This window comes from Bombus pascuorum, chromosome 14 (genome assembly GCF_905332965.1).
Source record: "Bombus pascuorum chromosome 14, iyBomPasc1.1, whole genome shotgun sequence".
Classification (NCBI taxonomy): Eukaryota; Metazoa; Arthropoda; class Insecta; order Hymenoptera; family Apidae; genus Bombus; species Bombus pascuorum.
In genome coordinates, this window is record NC_083501.1 from 826,377 (window position 1) to 840,727 (window position 14,351).

The following is a 14,351-nucleotide window of genomic DNA, read 5'->3' on the forward strand; positions in this document are numbered from 1 at the left end:
TGGTAAGTCTGGTCTTAGGCCTGTGTCAGCAATTAATAGAAATTGCAAGGAAGCAAAAGATCCATCCAATACGATACTAATAGAATTCTAATTTCCCGATAAAATTTCGATCGAAACGAAGAACTGCTTTTCCTTCGATCGTTCTCAAATCCACCGCAACCATCCTTCTGCCAGATAAAATTCTCAGCCTTCCGAAAATTCTACTCACATTCGACTTGGCTCGTTTTTCTAACAGAACTTTGATCGAAGAACAGAACGGCCTCCTTCTATTCGAACATTTTCAAACGTACCCGTTTATCCCTTTTACCGATCCAAATCCTTCATCTGCCCAAAAAATTGTACCCAAATTCAACCTAATCCAATCTAATTGCTCGATGATCTACGAAACCTTCAAAAAATCTGGACAGCCCGAGGCACAAAGCTATCCTGTTCTCTCGATAGAGTCACTCACGAATTCGTGGCGACACGTCACTTCATGGTCAAGCGACACGATTAGGCAGTTTTGGCAGGACGTCGACCCGGTGCGAGAAACCGTTCGAAACGCGTTGTCCGGCTGGCGTGTACAGGTGTATTGCACGTATACGTGTCGCAGTGTAACGCGCGTTGGCTGATCGCATGCCACGAACTCGTATGAGAGAGCAAGGCTTCAACAGCTGTCTCTTCCCTCGTCTCGCCTTCAGTCCGTGTCCTACAAAACTCCTGGCAAATTAACGTCAGGGCATTTACGACGACCTCTTTATTCTCTCATACATGCTGGCGCATGTGCGCCTCGTTCCACCATGGAACGCCCAACTATAACAGAAATCAGCCGCGGAATATTTCGTCTATTTCAGCGAAACCATGGAAATTAGTCAGCGAGATTTTTTTTAATGTCTGTTCGATCTGGTTTGAGTGAGTTTGATGGCGTTGAAAGACGTTTAAGACGTTAAACTCTTGCCGAGTTTGTTCGCTGATAGAGTCGAAATTGCTCTATTTGGTTATTGGGGGAATTAGAAGCTACGTTATTCGTATTTTATTCGTTAATCAGACGCTCCCTCCAACTTCTATAATTACGAAAGACAAATATCCGAAAGTAGTGCGAATTTTCATTTCGTTATCGCAATATCCATATAGCAATATATCCATATAAAAAAGTAGAACCTAGGAGATAGAGTAACTTTAATAACCAACGTTTTTCAGTTTCTTTTTTTAATTTTAAGCGTACATACATTTTTGTAATTAGACCGCGAATCTTCGTGTATCTATGGAAAGTTTAAATATATAAAAAATATACATATTACGTATAGAATGCATGTGAAAGTATTTAAAATATTCAAAGTAAATGACTCGTTACGATATTTATAAGAGACGAAACAAATCTCTATCCCGAGTACCATTCTCTAATTACGTTCGTCGTAAGAACCTGAATTTGCATAAACACCCATAATCTAATTATAATGATATCTTGGACTTATAGTTAGCTGGATAACCAGGCAGAGTTGCAATTAACATATATACAGAAGACGCATCTTCTAGCGTTCACGGAACAATTTATTAAGGAAGGATAATTATCAGTAGCTTGATGAATTAAACATTTACCTTCATGAGTAATTTTCTCTATAAAAATCTCTCAAACCCAGATAATTTCTGATAAACGATCGTGCAGATTCTACTAATATGAGTTAATCGAGAGAAAATTTATTAAAGGAATGCATTTGGTGATCAATTTCTTCTGCGCTCGTTAATCTATACCATGAATTCGCTAATGTCTACTCTCGAACGTCGTTTTTACTATAATTTTCCAGAGTTAGGTAGATTCACGATTATTATGCGTAGAAAGAGTCGCGTTCTCCGAAGATTAGAAGAAGGCTCATCGGCCGTATTCTTTCAGCTAACGTTCTCCGCTGCTCCAGATCGTTTGCTGTACGAGATCGCTGATGATTATACTTAAATGGTTTCTTTTTGGGTACGATCTCTCTAATTTTGATCGATTAACCATTTTTGCTGTACCGAACAGATGGAAAAGGTGCTAATTCCTGATCATTAGAAGAAATTCCGACGAGATCCACAATGGGCTCATTGATTCGCTCGAGTTCATTGATAATTACACTTTGGCGAGACTTGTATTGTAGAAGAAAAATTAATGGGGGAGGGATGCAAGAAAATGTTACGCGGAATTAATAAAACGTTTGAAGGAAACTCGGAGAAGATTACAAATACATACGTATTTATACATAGAAACTTCTTACGTTATCTTTTATTTTTATTTTCGATATTCCTTACTTCGTATTCCTGTTCTTAATACTTTTCATCTTAAATTTCTACCTTCGATACTTGCAAATTGCTATTTCTATATTAAACGTTTCCGCGTATAATATTTCCCTCCGTAAGCAATATTCAATTATGCGGACGATTAATTTTCACTCACACCCTAGCCTCACTCACAGCCTAGCGCCACGCATTCACGTGCCGGTGACTCGACGATCCTCTATTTAAATTTAAAGAAGCCATCAAAAGGCAATTTCAAGGCGATTTCGTTGCTTCCAGATGGCACGCGGTCATCCCGAAAAGTCAGAAACGAGTGAAGGAATTTAATAACGGTGGTGAACCTGGACAAATCGGTAAATGGAATCACGTCTCAATATCATCTCGGTCGCGACTCAGCAACACGAAGGAAGTGGACCAAACAGACGCGATCGTGGCCACGAGGGCCGTCCTGGCATTCCCGCAAAACGGTGTTTTCTGCGAACTACTTACTCGTGATATTTAAACAGAAACTTTAATATCGTAAGCCACGATATTTCCAACGTAATCTCGAGGACGTATCGGTCTTTCGACATCGCTGCACCAATGATTAATGCGAACAATCTCCTCGAAAGATGATTTGTCGTAAAAAGAAATCGGAATTTTAAAGCAGGCTATTTAAATGCTAATCTGAAAACGAGTCTAAACATAATCGGCATTCTATGAAAAGGAAAATCGTGATACTTCGCTGGTCGTTCGATGCACGAATTTCATCGCGAATTGGAAATTTGGCTCTCGTTTCGTCGGCTTTATATTCCTCCTGATTAATTAAGCGAAATATCCTAAGGAATTCTAAAATATTAAATCAGCGAATAAATTACGATTATAATATTCGTTTCACTTATATCACTTATATGTAATTTTTTCTACCAATTTCCATTATCGAATTCGTGTTTCTCAACTTTCACTTGGATTCTATATTTTTACGAGTTATATGACGTTAATTCGAACAAAGTGTGACCGAATCATTATCATATAAATATAATTTCTCGTTTCAATTTCGTTCGAACACCTTTTTGAAAATATTTGAAATCTTTTTCGTGTTTCGACACGAGAGCAAAGTGGAGGCCCGATTTCAAGATCCTACGAAAGCGGAGCATTAATCAGAGTTTGATTTGAGATCGTATAACGATCGAAGAAGCGCCTTGGACAGGTCAATGTCCCGAAAAATGACCGATTGCGACTAGTTGAGACTTCTGGCCGCGCCTAATACATACATATATCGGCAGGCGCGGCGATGAATTATTAATGCTTCGTAATGAAAGACAATTACCAAGAAGAAAAGCTTGCGCTGCGAATAGACGAGACAGACGATGTTCGTCAAGAAGGCGTAAAAACTTTTTCCTCGTCTGAATGCGCGTTAAGTGATCTTACCAGGCAGTCGTCTTTTGATCGACCATCATCGGGGCTAAAAAGGTTAGTCTTCGATCGGTGTCGGACACCGACGAAAGAAACGAACTATTATCACGTTTTTCTGCGCTCGAGACGATTAGAGACGGACTCGATATATTTCTTCAAAACTGTGACGTACGTCGAAATTGAAATTTTATAAGTGCACAGCCTCTAGGTATATTAGACGTAGAAAATACTTTGCGATATCGATTTTATTTTTATAAATAAGACATGGGATTTTTTCAATCTCTGAATTATTATATAATAATATATAATAAAATTATATATTAATAATTAACTGCTATTTACGAAAACGATGGCAGAAACGGGATTAAGAAGCGTGTTAATTTCGACGAACGAGTAGATCGTAATTTTCTGAAGAAATGGAAAAAGAACATAGTTGACTCAAATCACGTGACCTTTTCAAGTCTGGCATTATATTTGCCATTTATTTAAACGAAGATATTTGAGCATTTTGATACATCGCAATGTAGCGATGTCGGAGGTAAATTTATTTTCTACCGACTTTCCACTCTGTGGACGGAAAATCGAATTAGCGACGTTTATTCACAGGAAATCGATTGAGAACGATAAATCGTGGGTAACGCTTTCGAAGAAGCGAATTATTGGATAATGTCTGTCGAAATTCGTAATTCATTGGAGTTGCTTCGTGTCTCGTGGCGAAACAAGGCTCGATGATTTAGAAAGTGTAACGAGATTCGTCCGGACAGAAATCGCCGAGGAGGTAAACAGCTTTTTCCAATTACCATAAGCATTCTGCAGCTGCAATTTCTCGGGCAGTTTTTACTTTGAAAAATTCTATTCTATCGGCTATCGAGCATTCTAATCGCGTTCAATGCCTATTTCACGTTGTCATGAATAGAATCTCGAACAGTGTGACAGGGAAATTTGTTATTTTTTATATGTGCCTGGTCGATACGATCTTTGGCGTTTCGGTTCTATTTTTCTAATGTAAAATTTGCATTTTTTCTTTCGCTTTTCAAAGCTGCTTCTGTACAATACGATACGCAAATTCCACTTTCCACGTCTTCTATGGCTATTGAAAACACAATTGGAGAAAGTCAACGAATCGATAGAAAACGTAGCGTAAAGGAGAGAAGAATGCAATGCAATTAGACAGTCAACTACTTACTACGATAATCTTGTAAAAAGACGATTGGAAAATGTAAATAACGAGTCAGAATAAAAATGTGCTGGAATAAATCGAGGAAGAAATCAAAGAAAAACAAGCAAATCGTCGGAGTAAATAGAAAAGTAAATAAAACACATCGAACAATTTTTCTACCATATCATTTTTATCTCTTTTATCGTACCACGTTAAAACGCAATAAGGAAAATGCGAAGAAACATCAAAAATCTCGCAAATTTTCAAGTAACAAAAGAAAACAAAAGAGCAGAAAACGATCTTTCGTCGAAGCGACTGAAACCAATCTAAACTTTGGAAGAAAAGAAACTAAGAAAACGAGTAAATAGAAAATATTTTTCTGTCAAAACTGCTGGCTTCGATCCAATTAATCTAAGCTTGAGGAAAAAAAGATAAAAAACAAAAAACTACGAGTAAACAGAAAATATTTCTTCGTCAAAATGGATAAACTAACGCGATTAATCTTTTTCGCGTGGAATTACCTCATTGCCGATTATACCGCGACGCTCTGTATTTCGATAATCTCGAGGAACTGCCTATCTCCTTGTCCACTTGGTGCCGGATGTCTTCGAGATGACGCCCGAGCCTCGAAGAATGGCAGAACACATGAGTCACGGGTTTTTATTTAAATCTACCGCGAGATGACGCGATGAACATTCGACTGGAAGTCCTAGCCGACGATCAAGGTTCCGTTCATGAATCGTTACGATGAATTCTCCTTGAATATACGTAATCGTAGGTCGTGAATAGCCAGGAAATCGTTTAGAGTCGCTGTTCGAACGATTCGTAGCGAGTATATCGGAATGCGTCGGTTAGAGAAGAAAAGAATGATTTACAAGGCTCCTTATGTTTCTTTTGCTCGTTGACCAGTTTGGATTCGCAGCTGCGCTGTTCATGTCGTTCGAAGAAAGTTGGGAAAGTGCGTAATCGACGCACGTTCGAGAGCCTTTGGTGGTCGAACGAGAGCACCGGTGCGAGACCAGCCAGGTTTTTAGCGTACAACGAGCACAGGCTTCTGGGGAAATGAAAATCTTGCCGTACTACCGTTGCGTATGTGTCTTGTCTCGGCTCCTATCGATCGTATCATTACCTTCTTCACGAAGTTATTATTAACAAATTTTTTAGTCGTCTTTTACTACGGACCTTGGAACAATTTGTACCAGTTGCATCTAAACTTTCGTTGGTCCGTAATTGTGAAAAATCAGGATAAATCTATCTAGGGAACTTGGGTTTGAAGATCAGAGTCAAAGTACCTGTACACGTAACGTGGTACCTATAATTACCCATACAGAGTACACATTTTCTCTTGAAAATATACGAAATATTCAAATACTCGTACGTAGAGCGTCCTACAACTTTGTCCCATACCATCGCGTATCATGGCTTAATCCCCATAACGTTTCTCTGTTCTCCAATAATCTCGTGATCCCAGATGAAAACTGGGATCCGCGAAAGGCGAAGAACCGTGACATCGGTCGGCCAATTTGCTTCGCCGGATTTTTCTGGCTTGCTAGGCAGCCTAAGAACGATGGTTCCGTTTTATTTATAAACGGCAGGACACGGTGATTCGCGTGCGTGCAACGAGCTGCCGGGTTGAACGCCTCCGGAGTGCAACAGACCCGATAAAACAGTAACGGAGCTCCTCTATCGCGTTCGCCGTTCTGTCGCGAAATTGTCCGACGTGTTCGACTTTCCGAACCCAGTATCCGCGTCTAGTAATCGACTTGCACGGTGGAGTTAATTGAAACTTGAAAATGATCGCGCTCTGGTCGCGGACGACTGACCACGCGAGCGCGCCATAATACATTTCTCTTACGTAACACAATGCTTGGGAAAAAAGTGTTACACTCGTTGCAATTGGTTCACGTGGCTGTGAGAGATCGTTTCGGACGTGCAGAATGAAATCAGATCTTTTTATATTGTTCGTTTATAAAGATATCTGCATTCTTGTAATTGGCACAGGTTAAAAATGTAAAGTGTATTTTTTATATAATTTCAACGCAGAATTTTTATTGGAATTTGGTAGTGTGGAATTTTATTCGTTATTGTCACAGCTGGAATTTTTATTTAGTAGAGTTTGATAGAATAGACTGGTTTATTTAGAAAATTCTTTCGTTAATTTCTTGCTTTTGGAAAAGCTTGATCGAAATTTCGAATTTGCGCGAGATTTTGCGTTGTTATCTTTCAAAACTTATTCTTTTCTTATTAGCATAAATATTCGCGATTCGCGACTTTTTACTTGTAAGAAAAAAACAAATTAATCGATCAATACGCGCTTTTTGCTACATGAAAATTTAAAGTGGAATTAATTCAACGTTCGACGATAATTTTATTGCGAATATCACTTCGAGCTTAAAATAAATCTACACGAAGTCATTTGAGCATTATTATACAACAGAGTAGTAAACGATACTCCTCGAATACAATTGCGTTATATTTGCTAGACCAGTTCGTGACGTTATTTGATAGTTTCATCTTCCGATATCGAACCAGTTAAATATAAAAATCTTATTCGAAATTGTACATTTAATCTAATTCCGATATTTATTTTTCAGAATATTTTGTAAAAGAATCCGGATTAAGATATTTCTGCTTCCTCGATTTAGGAAGAAACCTCGATTACCAACTTCTCCAAAAATAACGATCCAGTAACAATTCCGCAAATAACCCTCCTCATAACCAATCCCTTTTCCTGATTCAACCAGTTTACCTCGATCTCAATTAAGTCGGTCGATCCACGCCATAATCCTTCCATACCGTTTCGCACATTCGTCCGCCTAAAATACAACGGTAACAACCTAACTGGGTCAACGCGCGACCTTACCAGAGAAAGGGTTAAATACCTACGTTGAATTCTTAGTTCAAATCCACGTGTACAACCACAGTCAAATCGTTGGACACTTAATGGGTTTACCGGTGGAATGAACTCTCGCGTTGTAGCCACGAAATCAATTCTGAAAATTGAGTTATCGCGATCTTAATGATATTTCGCTAATCGCTCGTGCAAATATGCTATTTTCTCTCATACCGGTAATATCAAGCGACATATTTACTTCCATTTCACGGAGAGAATGATTTTTTACGTGTAATATCGTAATGCAAATTAATTCGTAGAAGCTTGTACAGGTATTTTTTAATCCTTATACTTCTTGCTATATTTTCTTCCAAATTTGGCGTTACTCGTTGCTCGCTCAGTGGTCAGTGATCATAAAGGAAACCTGCTAAAGATGAATCTGCCTCGACGAAACGCTAAACGAAGCACAGGACAAAAAATGGGGAATTTGTTACTAAAACGAATAAGACAATTCGGTTTTCTCCAAACGACACTGGGATATTTAACAGATTATCCTGGTACAAGATTCGGCGAAGACTTCTTTTTACAAAAATACTCTCTCTTTGTAAAGGCGTGATAAAACTTCTCGAAGACCGCGAAACGCGTAGCAATTTGTGCAGAGGAGTGTACTTACGTATTCCTATACATCGTTTATCGAGCGCTAAAAAATCGGCTGCCCGTTATGCAATTAGTCCTGGCGGATGCTACGTGTATATATCGCGATCTCGGTATTTCAAGTGACCGGCTAGGTATCCTGTTAGGCCAGAAATTAATCGGTCGGGTTAAAGTTGTACACGAGCCGCTCGCCTCCGGCTATTTATGACGTCGTTCGTGACTACGTGCAACGACGATCGCGATTCTACCACGAAACCGTATCACGGAAATGATGTGTCCGCAGTTTTCACTCTGTCACGATCGCCGACTGTATCGAATATCAGCGTGGTACGAGGGAAACATAAACAGCGGAGCAAGTACAATGAAACTCCAAATTGGAGCGCCAAGTAGCGACACAGTCGATTCGGTGATACGTAAGTTGGTGCGGTGATCGGTAATGTCGTATCACCTACTTAACATAGACGGAATAAATGTTACGAATTATAAGGTACGGATAGTTGACGTTGGGATGCGAATGGGAGACGCGAATTATAAAGTAGCTGTATATGTAGAAACGTGGACGGAGAACGTCAATAACGCGACCACGCGTCGCAGTCACCGAACCACCTTTCTTACGCGAGCGTCGATATCTCCAACGAAGGAACCAAGTGATTTTTCGACGCGATCGAATATAGGATAAGTCGTTGATCATCGATGGAGTTTGGAAGCTTGATGTCTGGTCTGCACCGTGGTAAGTCATATTTCGTGAAAGAGCGAGCTCGTGCATCTACTGAATAAGCGAATAGCGTTTTGTTAATGAGAGACAAAGTTCGTGTCTCGTCAGATGTCTCATATCTGTGTCTTATCACGTTATATAGCAACTTTATGGAAACGAGGAGAGAGAATGTTACGAAGAAAACGCGTCAACGAACAAGATACAACGTGAATAAGGAAATGCATCTGAGTGTAGGAGTGGGAATAATAAATATGGAAGACCAATGAAAAAACTGTCAGGAAAACAGTTTTTTACTATCTTCCATACTGGTCGCATCTATTAGCCACTCGTTGAAACTTTTACACGACCGTCTCCACAGATGTTGTTGCTGCGGTTTGCGAGGTGCAGTTTCTTCTTCTTTGATTTCTTTTCTAATTGGAACGACAGAATTTCTTGTCGCACAAACCGATTCCTTGTACGCTCGGAACTCGAAACGCCCGGGAACCGATCAGATAGTAACCTCGTTGGCAATTTCAAACTATCCTCGACGTAGATCTTCTCCGATACTTTCGAACTATTTTTCCTAGATCGTTTTTCTTCGAGCAAAAGATCCACCATACAGGCTGCTTCTAGCAACTGGTATTATAATTCTGTTGCCAGCAAAGTTAAAAAAAAAAAAACGATGGAAGAAAATGTTGCGCCGCTTAACACGCTCTATCGTTATACCGTACAACTTTTTCATAGATGCACCGGTGCAAAGTGCAACCGCGCTGTGCAATTGTTTTTACGTAAACCGATCGTTTGCCGTATACTCGAAACGCATGGAAACAGATCGGAGACTCAACCCTGTGCAATTCCATCGTCGATAAACAAACAAGGAGCTGAGTCTCGCTCGGCCTTCTCCGTTGACGCCACGAGTCAAGCCGAGTCTGCTTCTCCTCCGCCTTTCCAGCTCGCCTACGTTCGCGTCTGCTTCCTTTTCTCTCTCTCCCTCGCCTCGTTCAACCTATCGGCGTGTCTTCCCGAGGAGAGAAGCCTCTTACTCAGGTGACTCGCGCCGTTCACCTGGAGAGAGAGAGAACCGGGTTCCTCAGTTTCGAATCGGTGGGCCGGAGGGAAAGAGCTCCGTGACCCTGAATCCAACTGCTCTTCGTTCCTCTTCCCTTTGTCATTTTTTTATCCGAGACTTTTTCACGAGGACCGATTCCAGATCGATTTTTTCATCGACGTTCTGCCATTCGCGTCGAAACTGTGGCCGTCGAGAATTTTAAAGAGGATTTTGCGACGGTTCGACTGTGTTTTCCGTTCGTTGCTTCAAGCGTGGACTCGAGGCTCGGTTTTGTGCAGTGAATTGTCGTCGACTCGCGCGGAGACCTTCTGTGCCGTGTACATGTACCCAGGACAGGGATCGCGGCGTGGAACGTAGGAGAGCAACAAACAAAGTAAGTTTACGAGGGAACTGCAGGAAATTTGAGGAAACCTCGAGACTCTCGTCCCAAGTCGTCGCGAGACTTTACATCGAGTCCATCTCTCGGTGCGTGGCTTTCAAAGCTGTTGACTCTTTTGGCGAATTTTTGGAATATTTTCGGTAAATTTTACGCGAAATTTAAGAATGTTTTAAGGCTGTGGTTGGAAGCATGGAATCTCGAAACTTTCGTCGCCGGACTTTGCTTTGGGTTTATTCTTTGACGCGCGAGTCTCAAAGTTGTTGACACCTTTTGCGAATTTTTGGAAAATCTGTAGTAAGTAAGATTTTTGATAAGTTTAAGAAACCCTAAAGACTGTGATTCGAAGCATGCAACCTTTTCTCTCGAGACTGCTTTGAACTTATTTTATAGAGATATAATGTTTGAAAATTACTGACAATTTGAAGTGAATTCAATAAAAAATGGTTGTAACATCGCAGACTTAGAATCGTCTTCGTACGACTTTTCTTTGAATTTATTCTTTCGGAGTACGAGTTTCAGTTGTTGACACTTTCGATGAATTTTTGATTTCGAGGAAGCCTTGAGACTGTAGCTCGAAGAATGAAACCTTGAGACTTTCATCGTGAGACATTCCTTTCAATTTATCCTTCCATACATAATGTTTGAGAGTTGTTGCCGATCTTGATAAATTTTTAGTAGAGTTAGCTTCAGAGATATAACGACGTTTCTTAGCTTGTTGATGAGGATGTTGCGAGTAATACGGTTAGGCTTGGTCGAGTTAGAAAGACGTTAATTAGAAACAGTTTCTAACGAGCCTGAGCTCGATATACCGCAATATGGTTCGTTTTGATGGACGTTGGCAGAAGAACGCAGGAAGAAGGATGTTTCTAACGTTAGTTAAATCGGAAGATTAAGTGCACTGCTTTCTTTGATGTCTTCTTCGAGGTTTAATTTTGAAACGTTACATCGGTGCAGAAATTATTATAATAAAAATCTACAGAATTTCGCAGGGTAATGTGTTCGTTGCAACGTTTAGAGACTGAAACGTATCTCTATTTACGTTTGATCTCTTGCATCGTGTCTATGAAAGTGAGTACGAATTCATAATCTGTCGATAGTCGTTTAATTAGCTGCAATTAATTAGCATCGAGTCAATTAGTTGCAATTACGCGATAAACTTGTTTCAGGGTTCTGTAAATAACATTAAATTAAATTTTGCGAGACGAATACGATAAACGTAACGCAATGGATGAGAAGAATATACAACGTTCCGTTGCATTTCTTCTTAAATAAATAAACGATATACAAAATACGCGGCAACCCATTACTAAATTACTCGAAAGACTATGGCAATTTTTCCGCATCTGAAATACGAATTTGCATAAACATCTGCAGTTCGGTCACAATGTATCGAGGAAGACAAAACGAGGATAATTGCGACTGCGAGTTGATAGAGAATGGAAAGAAGGATAGGAAATGCAAGATACGCATTTTCTGGCGTTTCATTTTGTTCTATTCCGAGCGTCTGAGCATTCGAAACGGCATGTTACTTCCTATTTCTTCTCTTAGACTTCGTTTCAGCGCAGAACTCGCGCGATTTTCGTTCTGCTCAGTGAGCTGTCGCATACATCGACTCCAGCTATGTAAAATGTGGAAACGGAAGCCTCGGGCTCGCAGATTAAATCTCCCTTAATGCTACGTTTTTCATTTTCGCCTCGGTTGCGCCGCAAATCGTAAAGTCTGGCCATCTTTTTATTCAGAAATTTTCATTTCAAACCATTGGAAAAATATTCGTAGCATAAAATGCTACGAATAAAATTTTACATTGCACTGCGATCCTTAAACTTACACCTAACGATAGCGTATTTTTGTACGTAGGTATCGAGGTAATTCGTGGCCTCGTACAGGACACGATAATCGATACAGATTATCAAAGAAACGATCGATCGGATTATGTTGTACGCGTGGAAAATGATGGACCAAAACGTACCGAAGAAGCATGTGAGAGATAGTTGCAAAAGCTGTTGCAAAATGATGAATAGACGATCGTGCGTTGGTTTCGTCAATTTTTTGATCTTCGCTGTGAAATTTTACGATGCAGAAATTTTGAATCTGATTGGTGCAACTTGTTTACAGCATCAAAGTGAATAAAAGTAAGCGCCAGGGAAGACTTAAGGATACGAATGCAAAAATTAGGACAGTGGTAGAAATACTTAAAATCTGTTGACTGATTTTCAATTCCTATCAGAATCTTCGTTCTGTCTGTAATTAGTTCGTCGAAGACCCATTAAAAAATATAATTCCGTATAAATAGGAAAAGAGTATTCGTAAAGTTACGTTATATTCTCAATCGAGCAATCTAAACCTTCCCATTAAACTAGTCTTTCGCTTTGCTATCGGTCGAAGTTCCTATCGAGCCAGATGTTTAAATCTCTCCTAATTATAAAAAATAGCCTTCCTGGCGGATTTCTTCCTTATAAGAGAACAATGTAGCCACCATTTTCGTCCTGAACAGGAACTACCGGTTCGTCGCTAGAACATAAAACGCGTGCCGTAAAATTCGCGAGCTAGAAGTCGCGCAAGAATGGCGGAGTTGAATTGATGGAAGAGAAAGCTCGTTCCTCGAACGACGAAATCCGAGAGTGCCCCGTAGCGTTCTACGTTCCTTGACCACGCGAATCGACCGTCTAATACCGCGACCGACCACGGGAATTAAGAAAATCGCCTACAATTTTGTTAATAAAAACGGAAAAAAATCTCTAGCTCCTCAAACGGAAAGCTTATTTGAATCAATACACCGTTTCCTTCTTCGTAATTTACGCTCGTTTCTTTGCTTGTTGGTCTATTCGCCTGCGCGATAGAAAGTTACAGCTGCGCTATTAGCCATTGTCGTTTAAATTATTTCAACTTGAGATTCATTTTATCCATTTTCGTATGTTTACATTTATTTAACTAGATTTAGGAACCGACGAATACTGGTTAAATAATAATTTAACAATTACTACGTGAAAACACGTAGATATCGTACCTAGTTATAATTAACGTTGACTTTTATTCAGATTAAAATATGATTACGTATATCCATTTTATTCTCGTATCATATAATTTTAATCGTAACGGAGATACATACTAGGTTATTCTAGTTTTAATTGAAAATTCATTTTAAATAACTCTCAAATATTCGTAGAACGATAACATAGGACATTTAATTTTTACAATAAAATCAGCACAAAATGTAGAATCTTTGTTATCAAATTATTATATTTTCTGTACGCTTATACGTTCGTTATAAACACGTTTGATGAAAATAGTAAGTACGTGATAAAGATGAAATCGTTGGATGTTGTCAAAGGACGAAGTAATGAAACAACAGCACGATCGAGTCGATAAAAATCAACGATTATATCATAATAAAATATCGTGCAAAATTGTTAGCCTATTTATCTTACCGATTTTGCAATAACGCAAATAAATCCCTAGATGGTTATGATTTCTTTCGGCAAATTATTTAAGAATGTTTCGACAAATACTACTACCTTGACCTAAATGTTGCACAGCACGTACAGGATGTTTTATTTGGAATGATTCGACAGAGGAAAGGGGATACAAAGTATAGGAAACAGCTTCTTGAAATTGAGACTATATTTATCGTAATTCCCAGGTATTGTATTTCTTAAGAATATACATATAACAACAGAATAAAAAAAATCTATCATCGATCGTTTAATTATCTGGAACGCTCTTAATATCGTCATTCGTTCTTCTTTTTCCAACTGAAGTCTAACTTAATAAGGAACGAATCGAAGGTACCTACGCAAAGGTAATTAAAAATTATAAAAAAATTAAAATTAATTAATCTTTCTACTCGGTTTAAAAACTTCGAAGCTCCCATTTAGTAATTATTCCAACTACCATATCCTTCGCACGATATTGCATCCATAC

At 39.2% G+C, this 14,351-nt stretch overlaps 1 protein-coding gene across 3 annotated transcripts in view; it reads left to right on the forward strand.

The window, feature by feature from the left end:
* Window positions 1–8,798: 8,798 nt before the first annotated feature.
* LOC132914294 (sushi, von Willebrand factor type A, EGF and pentraxin domain-containing protein 1) overlaps window positions 8,799–14,351 on the forward strand; it is a 52,207-nt gene continuing 46,654 nt past the window's right edge. Inside the window, exon 1 of one of the 3 annotated variants that reach the window (XM_060973280.1) lies at window positions 8,799–9,018. The gene's annotated coding sequence lies outside the window, so the exon portion shown is untranslated. Of the gene's footprint in view, window positions 9,019–10,019; window positions 10,425–14,351 lie in introns of those variants that run through there. The other 2 variants (XM_060973281.1, XM_060973279.1) reach the window with 2 other exon arrangements.